General features: G+C 39.4%; 1 pseudogene; it reads right to left on the minus strand.

Annotated features, from left to right (window-relative positions):
* LOC134136628 (chloride channel protein D-like) overlaps positions 1 to 21,336 on the minus strand; it is a 77,896-nt pseudogene that overhangs the window by 49,390 nt on the left and 7,170 nt on the right.

The raw sequence follows: 21,336 nt of genomic DNA on the forward strand, positions 1-21,336 counted from the left end.
TTACACTTATTACTGTTTGGGCACAAACTTTCCCCCTTTGAAGTCTTAGAGACTTAGTAGCTGGCCAGAAAACCATAGAGTACCTTCCAAAAGAGGCATAATAGCAATAATATGAGGCAAAATACCAGAGTGCATTTGTGCTTAATGGATAAGAACAAATACCAAGAGAACACTGATGGAGGAGTGTTTCCATAATCTAATTATTATTTCACAATAGTCTAGCTCTTATGCACATACAACACCTTTAAAGCTAAAACATCAAAAAACACTTCCAACACAATTTACACAGACTATCACAAAAATGAATCCAATTCTGAGTGAATGACGATAAACAGCTACTTTATCAAAACACTGCGCAATAGTCTACTAGGAGGGAAAATCCTGGCTTGCTCAGCCTGGGTGAATTCTGACATCTGCAAAGGTTTCAGTGAGATCTTTTGGGCAAAGGCAGCCAGGCAGCCAAGGCCTGGGTTTAGTCATAGGTAAAATTTCCACATAGAGCAACATTCTCAGGACCTGAACGCTCTGCTCTGAAAGGGGGAAAGTTTCAACCTGTGACCTCAAAATCACTTCTATACCAATTGAGCTGAATTTCAGCCGAGGCTTACAACACACTATCCCCAAGTGTTGAAACCCAGGAAAGCAAAGTTCCTCCCCTCTAATGATCCTGTTCTTCCTTGTAACTCATTCAGCTTTAAACTAACTTTCAGAGTGTATGCCTTCACTTGTGAAGCACTGTGGTATAGATTCAAAATGTTCTGTAATACAAGCGGGAAGGGAATACAAGTTTGGAACATGTTGCAAGGGAATCTCAAAAATACGAAATCTATGAGTGATCTACTTAGAAGCCTCCCACTGCATCACTTGCCTGTAACACTGAAAATCTCTCACTTATTCCATTCAGAAGGCTGCATTCAGCCCCAGTATAAAAAGAAGCACTGCACAAGACCTTCAACACCCTCAGAGGTCACTTCACAAGCCAGTTAGATGTTATCGTCCACTATTTTTTTGTAATCCAATGGAAAAAGAGATACTTCATTCCCTGCTCAAAAACCATGCTTTATCAGTTCTGTAACCAAAATTAATAATAATATAGATATTCAGATTGCTCTGTTAAAGTGTTAATCCCTAACTTACCCTTCACAAATAAAAAGTCCCAAAGAAAAAGTCTTCAGGCAGGTTGGAACTCGCTAAGCCAAGAAGCTATTTCTCTGTGGTCCAGTGTGTGGGACACCATCCGAAACAGCAAAAGCTTAACTCAACCTTGGCCACACAAATACCTGAAAATTGAACACGCTTACCATTACAACAGTGAAGGAGATGGCTAGTCTGGACACACCACTGAAAAAGCAGACAGCTCCAATGGCAGCAGACAGACTTGGATTGATCCATATTTATTAGTTTGAAAAGCAAAAAATGGAAACAAGAATCAAACCAATTATCGTGCCATACAAGGCTCCTGTGTGCCTGCATGCAAGAAGAAAAAGAGCACTCTGGCCAGCCTGCTTTCTAGAAATGCTTCTAATAATCCCATAATCACAGATTTAATTTTGTCAGCTTCTGTAGCAACTGAAAAAAAAAAAAAAAAAAAGCTCCAACATCCTTCCTTAGCATGAGCACTTACTTAGTGCCAGTCACTAGCATGAAATTGCCAAATTCACCGTACTTCATATGAAGGAAAAGGACTACCAGCATGCCTTATTTAATGTTCTTCAAAGCCAAATGAGGACAAACCTTACAGGAAAACAGCTAAAAGCACAAGTAGACATATATACTGGGATATTTCAGATAAAAAGCCTGCACTTTTACAGTCTTATATAATGTATTCAAATTGTAGTAGAACCAGATAGGTATCCTGTTTTCATTTTGCAAAACAACAAAGAACCTAGTAATACGTATTGTGAAAAAGATGCTTTGCCTAACCGGTTTAAAAGATTAAAGGAACTTTGGCCAATCACTTGGCTATACCCTAAAAGGTCAACGATCGACCTCCAACGAATGAGAAGAAACTAGAACCCTAGCAACAGGACTCACATGCGCAGAATGCTGTTACAACAGGAAGACAGAATGATATAAAAAGAGGAACTGGGACCCACCCGGTGCGGCAGTTGGCAGAGCGAAGACTCCCCTGTCGCCCAGCGCTGATGTTTGCCTATATCTTGCTTGCTGTAATTAATAAAATTCTTATATTGGCTACACTGATTGAGTGAAATTTATGACAAAATTAAGTCTTCCTGTGCCATATAACCCTGGCAAGTAGAATATTACAGCTATATAACAGATGAGCAAAGTGGAGTAATATGTATTAAATGACAAAGCCAAAGCAAATCAGAAATGAAGCTGTGAAGAGAACCCAGGAGTCCTCAAACTCACCATACACTGCATTGAAGAATAAAAACAAATTTAGCAGAGTCAGGCTTGCAACGGCTGGACTGAGACACAGCATTCCATTCCTTATGCAAGGAAGTAAGGGATTAAATTTAAATATATATGTGTGTGTGTGTGTGTGGTGTGTGTATATGTGTGTATATATATACACAATATATATATTCATGCATACACATATTTATATAGTCTGAGCATCCTCTTGCATCATTTCTCAACTTTTTCCCATTTATTCATGCAATTAATTCATTTTATTGATGGATGCAGTTCTGGTAGTTCTGGAACAGTTATAAAAATTAGGTTACCAGTTGAGAAACATGGAGCTGGCTGACAGACTTGGCTATCGATATCTCTTTAGTCAAGTATGGCATGTTTCAGCAATTACTATGCATTAAGAATTGATTTAGGCGTCACCTTGGAGAGGGTTGGAGGTGAAAGAAAGGGGATGCTCCGGGACAGAGCAAAGGGAGAAGGTGGTACATGCATGTACACATCCTTAAAATTCTTTCGGTATTTGAATTGCGTTATGCTGGACACCCACTCTGCAAGCATCATTCCTTGCTTGATGAACATTTGGGGATTCACATAAAACCTCTCAACATTACTGTAAGAGCTCTCCTTGAGTCTACCACAGCTTTCTAAAAACTATACAAAAGACCTAAGTGCAGTTTTCTCCAAAGTTCAGGGTGTTAATGTCCAAGATTAAGATTCAGGCTATTAAGTGCATAAGAAACAGATGAAAAGTCTGGATCTGAATCTGTATTTCTACAGTTACAGAGATGGAGCCAGCAACCAAGACTCTTTCTGGGTCCCCAAAGGGTTCAAATGATCTACACTTGGAAAGTATCGAGTTTTGGCTACGGTCCTCCTACGGCTATTCTCATATGATTGCTCTTCGTTCTTTTCCACAGTTTTAGTCCTCTTTCCAACCAAACCATCCTGTTTCACCTATACAACCTCCTCCAAGCACTTACAGCTTTGCTATTGCCAAGCCTTCAGTTTGCAATTCATGCTGTGGCTACTTCAACACAGGTCTTTTGTACAGGATGCGCAAACCAAGACAGGCAAAACTTACAGCATGGGAATAACCAGGCCACTCGCAACAGCAGAACGTGCTGTCCGGCAGCTGAGGATGAAATAAAATGCTAAAGTAGTGCAGAGAGGTGAGTATACAAATTCACCCGGAGTCCCACATTTAAAAAGATATGCGATTCCTTGCTTTTCATTTTCAACTAGAAGAACAGCAGCTGCAGGACAGAGAAAGACGTGCAAAACAGTAAAAGGATCCTTTACAAAGCTATACGCTGCATTAGTTCTCATATGCCTAAGTGCGACAAAAAAATATAGAGATCACTTAATTTAGGTTTACATGGCAGGTTCAGCATCTGAGACTTTTTCAGGAAAAAAGAAACATTTGTTCTTTACAGTTTGCTCTGTGTGATGTTAATCTTGACCCAAATGAGGAGAAACAGCAGTCATTTAAGCCAAAAAAGGCAACTTCTTGACTTTTTTAATGTACTGGTTCAGCAGAGCTCTTTCCCCATTCCTTTCAGAGGTGATAATGCATAAACTTCCCAGGATACCTGGGTTAAATATGGAATTCAGTTCTGATATATTCATCAAAAGGGAGCACTATGCTATTTTGAAGAAATCCTATGTTACAGGTAAATATATTTGGAGAGCAGTTCAAGTTACATAAATTCAGTTGTCCCAAAGTATCATTCCCTTGGTTTTCTTACCTTGATTAAAGGTTGATTAGAATATCTGACTCCATCTGGTCCTATCCATGATGCACTTGGTGAACAATTATATTCTGAAATTTCCCTCTTTAATTGCTTTATTGCTTAAATATTAAAAATAAAGAAAAAAATCTATTAAATGGATGAATATAACTTATAGTGCCTGTGCAGAATGTGTCTGTTAGGTATCAATTTTACATACAAAGCCTACTTTCCCTTACATCTCCCAAGTAAATTTTTTGATTAACTAATAAATCTAGTTTATTAGATTAGTATTTTAATTATTCTCTTTAATAAATCTGGTTCATTAATGCACATATTTCTCTGCATCAACCTGCTGCTGTTGAAAATTCACAAAACCAAGAATCACATTTCACTGTGCAAAACTGGAAAACAGGAAAAATTCAGATTAAAATGCCTAGCTTAGCCATGATCTCCTTCCCAGCATGTGTATCACTAACTCCGTAAAACAGCACCAGCCAAACAAACCATTCTTAATAAATACTTCTGTGGGCAAGCAGAGCAACCCAAGCCCAAGGAAGCATTATTAGTTGATACATTTTGCATAGGAGAGCGCCATAGAAAACAGGAAAAGACCTAGAGATTACCTCTTCCACAGCAGTGTAAACTATACCCAAACCACACCAAAAAGGTGTTTGTCCAACACATTCTTAAAAGTCTCCTTCAATAAATACCGGTACCGACTATTTCAACATTGAAAACCTTGTAACTTAGACTGCCGATTAATATGCTGGCCATGATCTTTTCCTGGATGCTTTCACAATCTCTATCGTCTTGAGCAATTGCACTCTCCAAGCAGGTACAACAGCTTTCTCTGAGTTTGGAAGGCATCCAGAACACTTTGGACATCACTGCAGTCCAAACAGTTACAATATGAACTCTGTCTCTGGAAGAAAAAGCAGATCTGTAGTATTTGACCCACCTGATCCACGCTCAGACCATAAGGGAAACTTATAACACAGCCAACATCTAGTGCAAGAAAATTTCTTCCAGACACTGGATTGGCAACCAAAGAGACACAGCATACTTCCTAATTTTTATTTGCTTTTTATATTAATCCCAACCACTCAAACAAGAATATATTCCAAACTCATAAAGGCCAATAAAAAATAAGTTCTTACTTTACTTCATCCTTCTTTAGAAATCATATGATTGTGTAACCCACTTATCAGCAAAATCTCAAGTTTTTTTTACTAGCAGTAAAGACGACATCATTTGTACAGGAGTGCATACACAAAAAACAGTACATGTCAGGGGACATTTGAAACTTGCAGCAGTGCCAAAATAACAGAGGGAGAAACAACAAGACAAAAACTTTAAAGTACTGAGCTGAGGAAGAAGAATAAAACACAGAGAACAGAGACATAGGAGTTGTCCACACACAAATTTTTGTACCACTAACTCATTCAGTTTGAAATCAGCATATTTAGTAGAGGCAGACCCATCTCTGGGATCCCTGGGAGGTCATTACATGCTGTAGGAATACACGTGCTGCACCAGGAGCTGCTAATGGAAGAAGTCTCTAGCTCCCTTTCTTCCTTCTACATTCCCACAATATTCTTCCTTCTCCAAGGAAAATCACAGCCTGTTGGAAGTGCTGCAAAACTCTAATGAAATCACAGTTCCACTGTACAATATAAATTTACGAGGATAAACTATGCTCAGAGGAAGCACCCTCATAGTTGTATAGCTGCTTACAGCCACATCTAGACCTTCAGCTGTTACACTGTTCTGGTTTAAAAGAGAAAATATGGATCTCACCACAAGAGCTGGACTGGTACAAAAGAAAAACTTGAGCACTTGCAAGTGTTTTGTTATATGGTTGTTATTGGATATCTTATGATGGCAAAAGTGCCTATTACCTGCTGAATCTTCAGAGGCTGATAATTTTGAACTGCCCTCTGGCGTGCTACAAATCTCATATTACGCTGGAATAAGCCAGACCTACATGATCCTTCCTGAAGTCTCATGATCACAATCATAACTTTTTACATTTCTTAAAACAGGAGGACAAAGAACAAGTTTATTTGCCATGTTTGGTCTTGTAGCTTATTACAAGCTCAGTAGAGACATCATCACTGCCTTCAGCACAGCCTTGCAAAGTCCATGACAATTCAGTGTTTAATCCTCTTCAGATTTATCCACTTACAACAGGATGTAATCTTTATAACTTGAAGCCACACCAAATTAAGAACTGGCAGTAAGACAGTTTAGCCTCTAGGATGGATCAGCCTGACTATTTTTGATGCAGAGACAGACAAAATAGCCAAGAAATTATTGTGGTTTCATATATTTTTCCTTTAGAGCAAAAATAGCTTTCTTTTGAAAAATAACATTTTGCAAGCATTTAGAGCTTAAAACACCAAGTCCTGGTATTAAGTAGGCAAAAAAGTTTGTTATTTTCACAAAGAATATGTAAATCCACATTATAGCAGACAATACTGAAACAGGTAACGTAAGCCAGATGATAGCCTAGAACTGAAAGACAAGGATGGAGAAGTCTGTCTGCTTCCTGTATATTCTTAAATAAGCTGTTCAGAGCCCAGTCACCAATAGTAGATTACTCTGCATTTAAAATTCGTTTTATGCACTACGTCTAACTCTGCGCACTTGTGAGGAAGAATTGTAAAGCTAGAAGTTAGTAGCAATCGCTCATAACAATGATGAGATCAAATCGTCATTTAACCTAAAATCTGAGCAATGTTTTTTCTACTTCCTCTGCATTCTTCATAGATGTTTCTCAAGAAATGGACTGCAAAACCGGAATCAAAGTCAAGTTCGCAACCACATGACCACACCATTCTCTGCCGTTTTATCAATGCAGTATTTGTCAGATTAAGTCCCCTTATTACAGTTTGTGCTGCACTGGCCAAATCCTACCACTCTAGGAAATCCGTACACAGCAACGCGAAGACTGTATTCTCCTATAAATATAAATTTCTCTGGGATAGTGGAGCACCTAAGCTTGACTGGGGATTCTCTCTACCACAGTATGAACATCAAATACCAACAGAGTAAAGATATTAGTGTATCAACTCTCAATTTGATCAAATGCATTCCTGCAGGCATTTTCTCTGCTATTTATGACACAAAGTCACTTAGAATAGACTGATTTTCACCCTAAAGTCTTTCACATTGCAGACTGTGTGGTGTATGTTGTCATCCCTGCCCCTCCCCCTTTTTTTAAAAAAATACATTGACAGCTTCCTGATTTTTGGCCATAAATTGTTCTTTTGTGTTACATGCATTTTCATAGCAAACACTGGGGTTTGTGGCTGTTTTTTCAGTTTGATGGGAACTCAAATGCAAAGAAAGTTTAAAAGACAGTAAAAACTATTATTATTATTATACAGATGCATGATTAAATTATGCTTCTCAGCCAATAGAAGCTGACTGAAGCTGAGAATGAAGGATGTTTTTCATCAGTTTCTAGTTCCAGCTTTCCAGGCAAAGCAGAGTCTATCACCAATACCTTTTAAAGCAAAATCAGGATTCTAAATTGAAAATGTGCTTGAGTAATATGAGGCTACATTTCAGGATCTTTTCATTTTTTAACTCTCTCTTTTGTTTCTTTCCTTTTTTAATTATATATCATGACAAATGGAAAAGTTTTTCCAGTAAGTCCTTTTTCTCACTGGAAAAGTTCACGTATGATTAAATTTCAGTGATTAAAAGAGTGTTATTCTTGTCTCTACATAAATTCATTTTAAACATCCAGTTCTGATGCATCTCTGAATTTTTCCATCCCAAAATATTGCAACAGCTACATGAGAGAAAATAATTAATAACTGTATTTATATAAATTTGTTCCTGGTAACTCTCCCCACTTATATCTCTGAGTTGTTTCTCAGGCTCATGACTGGAGTGCAAGGAAAGAAATGGGGCCAATAGACTGCAATAGTCTGCAGGCATTAAAACAAATAAACAAACTAGCATGAGCTGTAGAAACTTAGAGAAAGAAAAATGTCTAAAACCACCAGCAGTTGTCATGAGGAAATTGTCCTTTAGGGCTTTACCCTCATATCTCAGAAGAGCATTTGCTCACAAGCAACCAGTAAGGCCCAGATTCATCCCACCTAACTTCACAAAGCCTTGTGATCTACTTGTCTTTCACAAAGAACGAGATTTTGGGGTTAGTGTTTAAAATGATGCTGTGTGTCAAAAACCATCCACTGCTTCCATTTAAATTATTCCTTACTTAAGCCAATTTAAAGCCTTGGTCAGAGTGAATAGCTAAATAACTACTTTAACTTGTAAATTTATTGCGTCCTCTCTCTTTGAAGTAGGAAGTTATGAAGAGACTATTGTTCAGGTAATCAACACAAGGAAGTTTCTGCTCATCCTAGCAGTAGTAGACAGTTACAATGCCTAAAGCAAGCTGGATACAATACGGTAGAGGTACAGATAACGCAGTCCAAGCCAATGAAGAGACTTCCATCAGGTCCTTCTACTGCTTTTTCTTACACCCAGTTTGAAGAAAACACAAATGAAACCAAAAATATTTGAAATAAAATATAATAGAAAGTGTTTTGCTGGCTGCTTTGCATTCACCAAAAGGTTATATACGAGAGAACCCTGTATTTCAGTTATACATATGTCAGCATAACAGTTATATCATTGCATTAAAAAACAATGATACGTTCTTGATCCCACATCCTAGCTGAGATCCATTTAGATTTCTAAACAAATGGTGATTCACAAAAAGAAAAGATTTAGAGAAGATTTCAACAGATGTCTAGTAGAAATTATTGAAACACACAATCATAATAACAATCATTTTTCCAAGCACAAGATTTCATATATTCTGTGGGTTGCTATAAAAACAGCTCAGGGCATACATTCCTGGTAGCCCTCAAGCTGAGGTACAACTACGTCCTATCATGACGATTCGTCAGACAATCATATCTCAAAGTGTATAACCTCCTGGGCAGAACACTTCTGAGTGATGGAAGAAACTGGGAGTAGCTTGGTCTTCACAAAGTTTAGGTCAGGTTTTGTTTCTGAAAACTTAACTCTGGGACAGTTCAAACCCAGGTCAAGCTTTTGCCAAAGCCCCAGTGTCCCAAGGGAGGTAGAAGGAGAGCCAGTGGCTAGATATTTAAAGCAGTAGCCTATCTTCACAGCTAAGTCTACAAAAATAATCCTCTCATGTAACCTTTTAAAGTTTTGACAGTTTAAAATATATACACATATATCCTTAAATTGTTCACCCTGTCCATGGAAACGCTAAGCTCTTGGAACAGAAACATTAGTCAACATGATAAAAAAGTAGAAGAAGAAAGATAGCTCTGCCAGATTCTTGGCACAAAGTTATCTACATTGTGATTTCCTCATGCAGAGAAAGGTGATGAACTGAGCAGAAGCAAAGGCAGGCCAAGGGGCAGAGGGCACTTAGGAAGACAGTTTTGCCTAATCTATGGACTGAAGATTAGATACATAATTCCAGTCAAAGGAATGGTACTCCAGGTTATGTTGTGGGTGTGGAAGATACCATGATGGGTGCTTTCCAAGTTTAAATGCAGACTGGTTTATACGAGATTATTTTTGGTTAAAGTCACTGTGACAGCGTTTCTTTCAGTTGCCTGATGATGTGATTTTATTTAAAAGAAAAAAAAAAGTATAGCTCTCTCAGATCAAACAGTTTCTTTCCTGCCTGTTTTTTGCCAAGTTATAATAAAATAAGGACTGTGACCTTAGCAGGATCTCCTAGAGCTAGTAAGAAGGAAATGCAATCTGAATACAAGTTCATGACACAAAGCTAATGTTAAAAAGTAGTATGCTTATTTTCAAAATTAAAAGGAGGAGAGCAAAATATATAAACGACCAAGCTTTTGTAAGCACCGCAGCCCTACAAAACGCATGCTATTCTGACAGGTGTGATCCGGCCAGTGCTAACTCCTCCCCGAACACTTGAAGTCAGTAAGGCTGTACTCCTAAACAATGTAAAATAACTCTTATGAGGTATTTTCTTTACTTCAGGCAGCAAATCTTCGTTAACTGATCTTAAGTTTAAACCTGTAGTATCTACCAGTAGACAAAGTCTTGCTGGCTTCTGTTGTGGCTTGTTTTTTTTCCCCAAAAAAAGCCATCAGGAATTGTCTGGTTTTTGTTATGTCCAAGGACCCTGTGCAAGGCTTTTGCGACGTATAACAAGAAAGCCAAACTCTTCTCAAAGGCAAGAGAAGTGGCCGTCAAACCCAGAGCTCTGGCTTCAAATGGATACAACAGTGACTGTCACAAACCTGGTCTTTTACAGCCTGGGTTCCTCCGGAGCCCGCAGCGTTCACACGGGCCTAGCAGGAGGCAAGCGCAGGATGGTGCTCCTCCTTCTCTTAGTTTGAAAAAAAAAACGCTGAGCAGCAAGAAGATCTTCCCTGGAGTGAAGAAAAGTTTTCCCTACTTCCTTTAGCCACCCCTTCCAACATGGGAGCAAAAGGCTTCAAGCGGCACTCCTCAAGGTATCTCATCCTCCATAAGCGGGCTCCAACCTGAAGAGCCAACGTCCTACCACGAGGAGGAGCTGAAACCCAGTCATCCTCCACAGCAAATGTTCCCGCACAACGAGATCGCGGAGGATCCCTCCTCCTCGCATTATTTTCCTCCTAGAGGAGGTAAGGTTTCATTTCTGTTGTGCCATCAGAGGACTAAACAAGCAGGCAGTTGCTATGAGTAACAAGCAGGACTAGGGGGGGAAGGAGGAAATACACTCCCAGAGCACCCGCTGCTTTCAAGGACTACACAAAATGCACTGTTACTGTCCTTCCAGGGAAAAACATAGCACTAGTCTGTGGGAAATCTGAGTCTCTGTACCAGCCTGTGGAGAAACTGAACCACTACAGCTTGCAAAGGCTTGACACCATGCCTCAACTGGGCACACGCACTTCCAGCACTAACATTTCCCCCGCTGCTGGAAAAAGGTGCCTCCGTCACTTGAAAAAGACAACATTCACGAGGTAGAAAAGCTTGTAGTTATTAGGCCTCAAATAGAAAAAAGTCTGGCTTGGTGCCTGAACATGCAGCCCCACTCCCAGGCCGGGGCTGAACCTGCTCTGATCACAGATTCTGTTGTTCTTCAAAGAAAAACTTGTCAACGGGAGACTTTCCTTCTCTGGATATTGCACATAAGTAAATGAAGGGAAGAAAACCTGAGCTCAGACACACAGTCTAATAAGAAGTACAGATTTTAAGGAAATTTCACAGCACTTTTTCTCTATACCTGGTTTCTTGATTTGTCAAAACAGTTTGGGATGGAGACCACTTGCTCCATATTGAGTGTGGGGATCAATTTATCCACCTCCCACATTTCTTATATAGATCACAGACTGACTCTGAATCTTCTCAGCATAAATATACTAGTTATGCAGGGCATAACAGCTTTTAGAGCAGGACAGACAGAAGTGCTGACTTTTACCTGATCAGGGATGCCTACGGCTGCCTTTATCATGGATGCAGCAAACATAAAGGATGGATTGGAAACAGCTACTCTGTCATAGTTGCAGCTATACTAACGTACAGAAATCACCGTCAGCATCTCTTTAAAAAAAAAAAAAAGGTAACATATTTAAAATACTAATTGTTTTTCTCCCAGGATCATCCAGGTACCTGGCTGCCAAGCTGAATAATTTTGCTTGAAACTTGTATACTTTCTTTGGCTCAGACTAGAGGCTCCTGAAAGCTTGTCTGGCTAATGGGAGGAGAGTATCTGTACAGCTGGCTCAACGATCAACAACCAAGCGACAATTTCTCCAGGAGAAGAGGGAAGAGAACATACATATGCTTGCATATGTACTTTTATGCACATATTTATGCAGTAATATGCAAAAAAGCACATATATTGCATGTGCAAAACATATTGGCAAGTCTGTTTAGGAGAGGGCAGTAGGAAGTTTTGGTGTACAGCCTAAAGAAAGGGCATTTAAAAACTTCAAGAGATTTGAAAATGCCTCAGAAAAACTTCTATAAAAATTGAGAAAAGGGGAAAATTATGACACGCAGGTTTTCGCTAGAGAAACTTGCGGAGAAACCCAACTTTGCATAACTTACTAAAAGCGCAACAGAAAAGCTCTGAAGGCTTCCCTCCTCTGTATATAACAATACTGTTAAGCTACAGCCAAGTCATGGAACTGAAATTCATGAAATCATTCAGAGCATGGGGATGTTTTAACTACACTCTCTTAGTTCTGATGGCATGACCTTTCCCACAAGACCACACCATACAGCGGCAACCAGGACCTCTAAAGTCCCAAAGTAAGATGGCCCCTGTCATGTCTTATCACGATGTCTGATGTTCCAGTCCAACCTTCATCTGTAACAGCTAGGGATAACTTGACTCCAGAAGCTCCAGAGTTAGGTCAGAAAGTCTGCTATATGTATCCATAACTTTAAAATCCTTTCCAACATTTATTCTTCATGCAACTATTATTCTTACAACAGGCGGAGACCTCTTTCACTGTCTTCAGACAAAAACACACACAACTACGTGATAGACTCCTAATTGTTCTTTCCAATGTAACAACTGAAAAAGTCTCCAGATACAGAGGGATGGAGAAGATTTCATTGCAGGACATGGAACTAAGCTAACTCTGTCACGTAATAAGAGGGCCAATCACAAGGAAAGAACAGTGGAAAAACTGAATGAAACCTACTGGTAGCAGCCCCACACAGATCCCAAAATAAATGCAACAGCTCCCCAGCATAACTGGTACATATCACTAAGCTTATGTAGGATCATCAGAATAAAGGAGCAGTGAGAGACCAACACAGCAGATACATCCCTTAGGTGAATAAAAATAATAGTAATAAAATAAAAAGTCTTCTCCCTTCTTAGATACATACCTATATATCCTTAGGAAATTCTTATATTTGCTGTAGTCTGCTGTATATTAGGTCCAACACCACCAGATCAGATACGCTTTTCCATCCAGCCAATTTATGACCTGCCCTCATTAACCACTGTAAACATTACATAATCAAGAGAACAGTATCATTTTCTTGCAAGGATGAGCATGGTTTCCAATAGCGTGCTTGTTTTTCTAAGTGATGATTTTGGAATTGAAGAACTGCATATGTAATTTATTAATCTTTAGATTTAGCGAAAAATACAGAGCTCTCAGAAGACCTCCGAGTACGCCAAGTAGGATGGTTGGAACGAAAGCCAAGATGTTAATGTCCAGCAAGTCCTTAACCTGAGTAGAAGAAAGGAAGAAAATATATTCTGAGAATCCTGCCAGTGACATCAAATGTTCCATCCTTTCTTTCAAAGCATGACACCTCTAAGTAATTTCCATACAGGAAACAAATCTTTCTTTGCAATTTAGGGAGCTCAGCTAGTGAATTTAAGGCTGATCTCATGAGAGGCAGTATACTGCTCTTGCACACCTCACACGAGTGGAACCGTTCTTACGCATCACTCCATTAGCCAGTTATTTTCACTTTTGAATGACCATACAGGACTCGATCAAGTCATGCTGATAGCTAAGGACAGAAGCTTCCTCTTGGGCCCATCTATCCCCCCAAAAACGTAATGAATCAAACAGAAACCTGTATGATGCAGCTGCAGCTACCACAAGCACCCAGGACCTCAGGTTATATCCAAGTAACATGACACATTGGTCTTGCTGCAAAAATACAAAGATTCTGCTGGACCAGAGCTTTCTTCACTGTGTCTAAACTAACCTCATAATTCGGGAAAGTGCATTTATTTGGAGTCAACCTCCTTCCAACCATTATTAATGATTATAATGAAATCATTAATAAGGTCTAAGTAAAACCATGAAAATTGATAATGATCAGGAACAACTCATGAAACAATATTCCACAAATACAGAATATAATCTGGCAGGTGGAATAGTAATTGATGTTTCTTTGCTTCCTTCCATTTAACAATAGGCAGCAAGGATGAGAGCAATATCATGCTTTAAAATAATCTTCTAGCCAACACAGAGGGGTCAATAGATCTGTAATGATCTAATTAAATGTTCCGAGATGTTATTTCCTTAGCCCAGGCTCAGAGTTACACAGCTTTTTGTCAAGAATAGGATCAGAAAAGATTAAGAAATCATGAAACATTCAAAAAGCGGTATTGCAGAGAAAAGTAAGGGCACAGTTGAGGGGTTGCTTGTAAAGAAAACTAAACTGGCATAAGCTTGGGTAGTGGATAGGGGAAACTGTGGTGGTCATCCCTCAAAATGTTTGGGCAAGTGCACAAGCCCTCTTATTGTCCTAATTCTTTTATATTTGTGTGTGTGTGTGTGTGTGTGTGTGTGTGTGTATTCATCTTACTCTTGTTCCTTAAATTTTGTTCCTGTTTTTCCTGATACAATTAGCCTATAATTCATCAGGTCACTGTAACACATATCTCTTGAGAGGAAAATGCCAGGGTCAAAATTCAGCCAAGCTTCAAGTTTTGGTACCTAAGATACCACGGACCAAGAAATCTTGCCTAAAAGAGCTCAACACTTGGAGATGTACTCAGAAGGATTAGGAAGAGACTTGAGGTGTATCATGTCTTATAATTGGGACTACAACCATTACATATGTATGAACGAAAGGTAGAAATCAAAACTTTATTACTGGCATTTTTGCTAATAACTGCAACAAAATTCATCCTGCTCTGAAGATTCTACAGAGATCTCATGTTTAAGATGCTGAAACACAGACAGAATTAATTTAATTTGAAATAGAAAAATTCTGATTTATTTACTGCAGGATCTAAATATCTTCCATTATATTCTACTTAATTCTAATCCTGCATTAAAACTAACATTGGACATGGTTTTGCTGTTTTCTTTCCCTGTCTTCTTTCTCCTAAAGGAAAGATATACTGGGATGATTGTTTCAAAGCAATATGTGTATGTTACGCTGCATGTGTGTGGCAATAAAAGTAAAGTCAAACAAGCAGTCCACGCACTTGGAATGAATGGTAGTGTGGTGTGTTGTTTGCTTTTGTGGTAGTTTCAGCTACCACAAGCTTTGGCCAGCCATCAAGAAAAATCTGTTACTTGCAGAAAAAGTTTTACCTTCACAAATAATCCAGTGGTCTGCATAAAAATAAAGCCAAGCTTCCTAAACATCTCAAGCTCTGAAGTACAATAAATTCCTTTTGTAATGTTATCCTGGGTAGAATGAAACTAAAGAAAACAAATAGTTTTCTTGAGAAACATTATTCACAAGCTTTCAACTCAGAGTTTATTCACTGTAAACTGTGTTGGTTAATGCCACAAAACCTGAAAGAAGTAAGATTTCCCCTGAGCCCAGTGTTCAGAGAAATGAAAATATTTCTGGTTATTTGTACCAACTTGAGAGCCAGAAACTATTGAACCCTGGCAGAATTCCTGTTGGTAATAATTTTAGCTAACTTTTCCCTCTAATGACACTGAAAGAAGATGGAAAGAGACAGAATCCACTGCTCTTTTCTGAAAATGTCCTGAAAGGAACGTTGAGCTATAGTTATTGTAAAATAGCAGTCAAAGTAGGCCCATTCTCCTCTGTGCACGCAGCTGTCCTCTACACAGTGCTTTGGCTTCAGCAATAAAGCTGGCTTCAGAAGGCCTGGCTTCTTCTCTGTCCATTTAGTCTCACCTCTGTGCCACAAATTTATGTCTTCTTGGTTGTGTAGCTGTTTGGGTGATTGTGTTATGAGTCAGTTCACCAGAAAGAATTTGGGTTGAAAGAGATGTCATTCTCTCATTGCTCCAACTAAACTTGTGCAAAAGCAAATATACCCTAATAGTTTTGCATAGTATGTGCAAAATCATTATATCAAGCAGCATGTACCCCCCCCCCAAAAAAAAAAAAAAAATGTTGCTCATTTTCCCAACCAATGTATGCCTACATGTGGGGAAGTGTCATTATCTCCAGTTTCTGCACTGCAGAGAGATACAAGTCAAAGAAATTGAGTGATCAGCAAAAGCGATCAGGGAATTAGCTTATGAAATGCTAACAGATGGTGGACTAGCATTTGGAAGACAAGGGTTTTGGTTCTAGCTCTCTAATCTTCAAGCCACATTATAATACAGAGAATATAATACTTAGGCAAGGAAGAGTAAAGATCATGATACCTACACTTTCCTACTGAATGATCTCATAATAAAGATGAGTGAAAGCTTATAATAAAAGCAACTATTTTTTAGGTGGACACAAGCATTAGCTTCAAAGAACAAAGCAGTACCATGTGCTGGAGAGAATAAAGTAGCTGAGGCTGAAGGTCACCTCTGTTGTGCAACCAGGAACAAAGAGTGATTATATCTTTTTAAATGTTTAATCTGTAAGCATAAAGGAACAGAGACATAGTACAGCAGTGGCTGAAGCAGCAAAGCAGAGCTCAAGCCAGCCATTGGAGAGGACAGCACATTTAAGAGTATCTCTGCTTTTTCCTTCACTTCAAGGAAGGTATCGCTCTCCTACCCAGCACCAACACAGCAATTTGTTAACTTAATAACTTACATGATTTGCTAATCAGAAGACACTTTTTCTGTCTGTTCTCTGGGATTTTGAACAAAACAACTATGATCAGAATTGAAACTTCTTCAAGTTCAACTTCTTTAAGAGCTCTAATCTATGCAGGCAATTCTCAGATTCAGGCATAAAGTCTAATAGCCTCCAATTGGCATTGAACTTCTTGCACTACATGCTAAAACACACTTATCTTCTTAAGTAGCTAACACAAAACAGCTCTGTGTTGTATCTCACTGATTAGCAGGTACAAAGCATGAAGCTTTCCATACCCAGTGATCTGATAACTGCAGGTATCCAATTCCTTTCCCCTTCCTAATTCTCCTCCTTCCCTACTGTCAACAACAATCCTGAAACAAGCCAAAACCCCTGCAGCTATTTCCATCTACACCCACACAGCACATACCCAAAATAGAATTCTTTTCTCCACCTCAAAAAAAAAAAAAAAAAAAAATCCCGAATCACCTCTGTAAACAAGCCTGTAGAGAGCAGAGGACAATAGAGTCATAGTGAAGGTAGCCATCAAGCAGCAGAAGAAGGTCTGCCAGGCCAGTCTGCTGTCCAAGGACAAAGCATGAACAGGAGCCCACCAACACGGGCACAGAGTACAGAAACCCCAGCACCAGCTGTAATGAAACTCCTCTTGCAATAAGTAGGAGTCAAAAATAACATAACAGTAAAAAGCAGGGGAGGGGGGGAAAGCCATCCAAAAACATTATTTGCAATTAAAGCTGGATTTATGGAGCTGAATTTAAAGACCTGATGGTTTATTTCTGGGATATTACAGCACCTTTTATCTCTAGGATTTGAATTCAGATCGGGGCTCAGATTTGATTCTCACCAAGTACTCAGGGCTATCTGGCAGCTTAGAAATATGTTGATTGCAGTATACTGCCGAGTCCAGAAAGGCTCGGACCCACAGCCAGGCTGCCAGAGCAGAGAACAAATGAATGCAATCCTACCAATGAGTGAAGCATCCCTACTGCAGTCAAACTATTAAATAGTCCTACATGGAACCCCTAAGGGAGTTAGTCAGCAAGAATCAGGAAATGGCACTTCATTCACAGTTTTCCTTTTTACTGCAACAACTTTCTCCTTTTTGACCTTGGCAAAACCCTCAATCCTAGAATATTGCACGAGGAACACAGTGCCATGCCAGAGAGTTGTTGAATTAGAGCTCTGAACAATGTAACGTCATGCAGACATATCATTTCCTCTCCTGGAAATAGGATAGCAGTACAGCCACAAAGGTGGGGGAAAAAAAAGGTAGGAAGGTTTGGAATTCACTAGAAGATGAGAGTACAGCCCAGAAGCTTCTAATCTCAATGCCGCTTCTTCATCTGTAAGTACCTATAAAATCCACTGGGAACATCTATGCCTTGTCTTTACAGAACACTTTACAGGTGTTCTGCTCATGTACACCTTAAAAAAACAACAAACTTCTGTTGCTCTAAGTTGCACTGTGAGCTCTGCAGAGATCTGCACCGTGATCCGGTGATCCAGGTTCTGTCAATGTACAAAGCAATAGCATAACACACAAAAAACCTCCCATGTTTCATAAAACTAACTGAAAATAGCAGTTACATTAAAAAAAATGAATAAAATACAGAATACAGGCAACAAAAAAGAGCAGTAGCATTGTAGAAAAAGACATTAATGGTCTTCTTCCATACCTGTGTTATTATCTATTTTCTCTCACACAACATCATTCTCTCTAAAAGGCCCATCTCACCTCATTACATGAGAACAACCTCCTGCATCTGACAGTTATTGCATTTTTAAGGAAGGCTGCTGTGTGCAGAGAGAGAAGGAGGTAGGGAAGATAACAAAAGAGGAAACAATATTATGGTTGAATTCTGCCTGGTAAAATTGTTCAATTCCAGGCTTTGCCAGGGGGTCCTGGGTGATGGTGATTCACATAATGCACTAACTGCAAGTGCTCAGCAGCTCATAAAATTTGCATCTTCTGAATGTTCAACCTGAGACCATCAGAGATGATTTGCAGAATGCGGAGCATGTAGAAATAGCTGAAATCAACAAGCATACAGAATACTTAAGTATTTTGAGTATTAAAAAATGCCAAATTCTCAGAAAAAAAAAATGACAGCAAAGCTATAAGATCCTCCAACATCCTAATGCTTCCTCAGAAACATTAAGTGATGCTAAAATGCAGAATTACTGCTCTGCTTGAAGAAGTAGCTGGAGAGGGTACCCATCCTACCTTCCAACTCCAAAAGATATTGGGGGAGCAGGAGTCTTTCATCCTGATCTTTGTAAAAGATGAGCAAAGGGAGAAAAAAAAAAGAAAAAAAAAAAAGCAGAAAAGAAGCCAGGTCTAGCTTAGTAGCAAGCTTCTTTTTGTTGCTCAGAAACAACCCTTTCTCCTTTCTGTAAAGGAGACTTTTAGACAACCTGTCACTCACAAACCGTTCCTGCCTGCAAGTTAACAGTTCTTCCTGACTTTACACTAACTTTATACTGCAGAGAAAACAAAAACCTCTCACAGTTCCTCTTACTGCAATCGCTAATTTCTTCCATGAGCAACGTGTTGGTTAACTGGCATGTCTCAGATTTATTTAAATGATTGATCATGAAAGCTAAAGGCAAAATAGATTCCCTTTGGTACTTTTTGATTTTCTTTTAAGCCACTGATAGTTCACAGTAGCTGCTCATTTGAATTGTTTTGTTACTTCAGAGGGGGAAATTAATACACGGGGGTCAGATTTTTCTTTTTCCCTGCTTTGGGGAAAGCAGGGAACCTCTACAAAAAGAAATATTGTATGTGTATTTGCATGCATGTATTTTATGTGGCTGCATGACAATAAATATCATACACAAGACAGAAACTAGTTGCCAAATCCTTTCTCTAGAAACTAATCTCATTAACGCCAGTAGAACTGACAGCAGAAGTGAGCTTACCAGAACTATCTCATGCACGAGTATGAGCAGCAAAGAGTCAGATGAAAAGCATTACATAAGCAATTTGCTTTTTCAAGACTAGAAAAAGGAACAAAAAGGAGCCTTTTGCCCATTGTGGAACTCCCGTCATGCCTCCTTTCCTGATTTTAAAGGTTGGAAAAATATACTGATACCTAAAAGATAGTTTACAGGTAAAGCCCAAGACTAAAATCCTTGAGTCTTTCTCCCTTTTTATACAACCCACAAGGCAATGGGAAAATGCCTTCAGCATTAAATGTGTTTTTTCACAAGCATTCAGTACAACAACTTGTGAAAGGTTCTTTTAATTAGTCAGGGTTATTTTCCATCCCCAAGTGACAAACTGCAGAAAGGTTGAAAGATTACTGTACCATCACCTCCAATTTCCACTCAAGACCCCATAAGCTTGTTGCCCACTTGCAGGACACGCCGGCTACGCCCGCAGCTGGGCGGGCTGGGCCATCCCGCAGGAGGCTGCACAACCTGTGCTCTGCCAGTTACCCACCTACCGGCTGAGGAACGGGAGGCGGGTGCCAAAGGTGCCCGACTGCAGCCGGCTCGGGCCGCAACCCGTGGTAGCGCTACGAACAATATTGTATATTTGAGAGGGTTCTTTGGTAAATTATTCATAAATCAACTACAGTTAAAGGCAGGAAGGGACAGAGCCTCAGCTGGCGCAGAGCAGCAAAGCTAGATTGACAGCTCTAAACAAGTACAATGCTGAACCCATCTTTCGAATATGCGAAGTCCTGTGGACAAAAAGCAGAAAGCTATTGAAAACTTTCAGGTTCTTAAATCAGAGACTTAAATGGCTCTTTTGCAAGGAGTGTTGTGCTGACAGACCATGAAATGTCTTTTGATGAACTGCATGTTAATGCCAGCCTAAGTGTGGTGACATGCCAGATTACAGTGAATCATTCAACGGTCTGTTCCCAGGTTAATGACCACGAAGAGCAGAACAGCTCCACCTCTGACAGAAGATGTGTAGCGATTGCAGCCACTAGGGTGTGTTTCCAAGCAGCAACTACATTTAAGGGGGTGAGGGGAAAGGGAAAGACCTTTGTGAAATGAAAAATCTATTCATTTTACTATCTTGGAAGACTTTTCTGCAATAATTAAATTAGGGGCCCTAACAACTCTCTCAGAGGCTCAGAGGCTTTTAGCAACTCATGTACGTTTATGTTTAATAAAAATGAGGGAAATTTCCAACTAAATTAAATTAAACCAATCCTTAATTCCTGTGTTTTAAAAAAGCATCGTGTTAATACTGTGCTGACTTTCTGCATGGAAACATGATTCAATTCTTTGACTCATGCATCACTGTTACCAATCTAGCACAAAGGGAAAACATCACAGCTGCAGTCTCTGAGCTCCTGGAGACAAATGTCTGAAAGCAAAGAAAATAAAAGAAACCTAAAGGGAGAGCTAAACCTTGGTAGTCATTGTCAGAAAGGTCTGTGGCTGCCTCTGACTAACCGTGTTCTCTTACTTTTGAAAATCTGAATCATCCTCTAGGGTGCTGCACCTCTGTACAGATTAAAGAAAAAAAATAGAGAGATAGAAAATGAGAAAGGGTCATGGGGAGGAGAGGTTTGGTTAAGGCAGTGGAGAGGAAGAGGATAAACAAAGGGTGAATACTTTCCAAAAACAGAAAGGATCAGAAATAAACCAGTAAACCACCCAACAAGTGATATGCATCCTACTAGCAGAGAGGGACTAATTTTACCACCTCTACTCAAGGCACAGTTTAACAGTGGTAATAAAGTGCAGCAGGCTCCATCTCTAAATGATAAATAAAAGG

This window comes from Rhea pennata, chromosome 2, assembly GCF_028389875.1.
Source record: "Rhea pennata isolate bPtePen1 chromosome 2, bPtePen1.pri, whole genome shotgun sequence".
Classification (NCBI taxonomy): domain Eukaryota; kingdom Metazoa; phylum Chordata; class Aves; order Rheiformes; family Rheidae; genus Rhea; species Rhea pennata.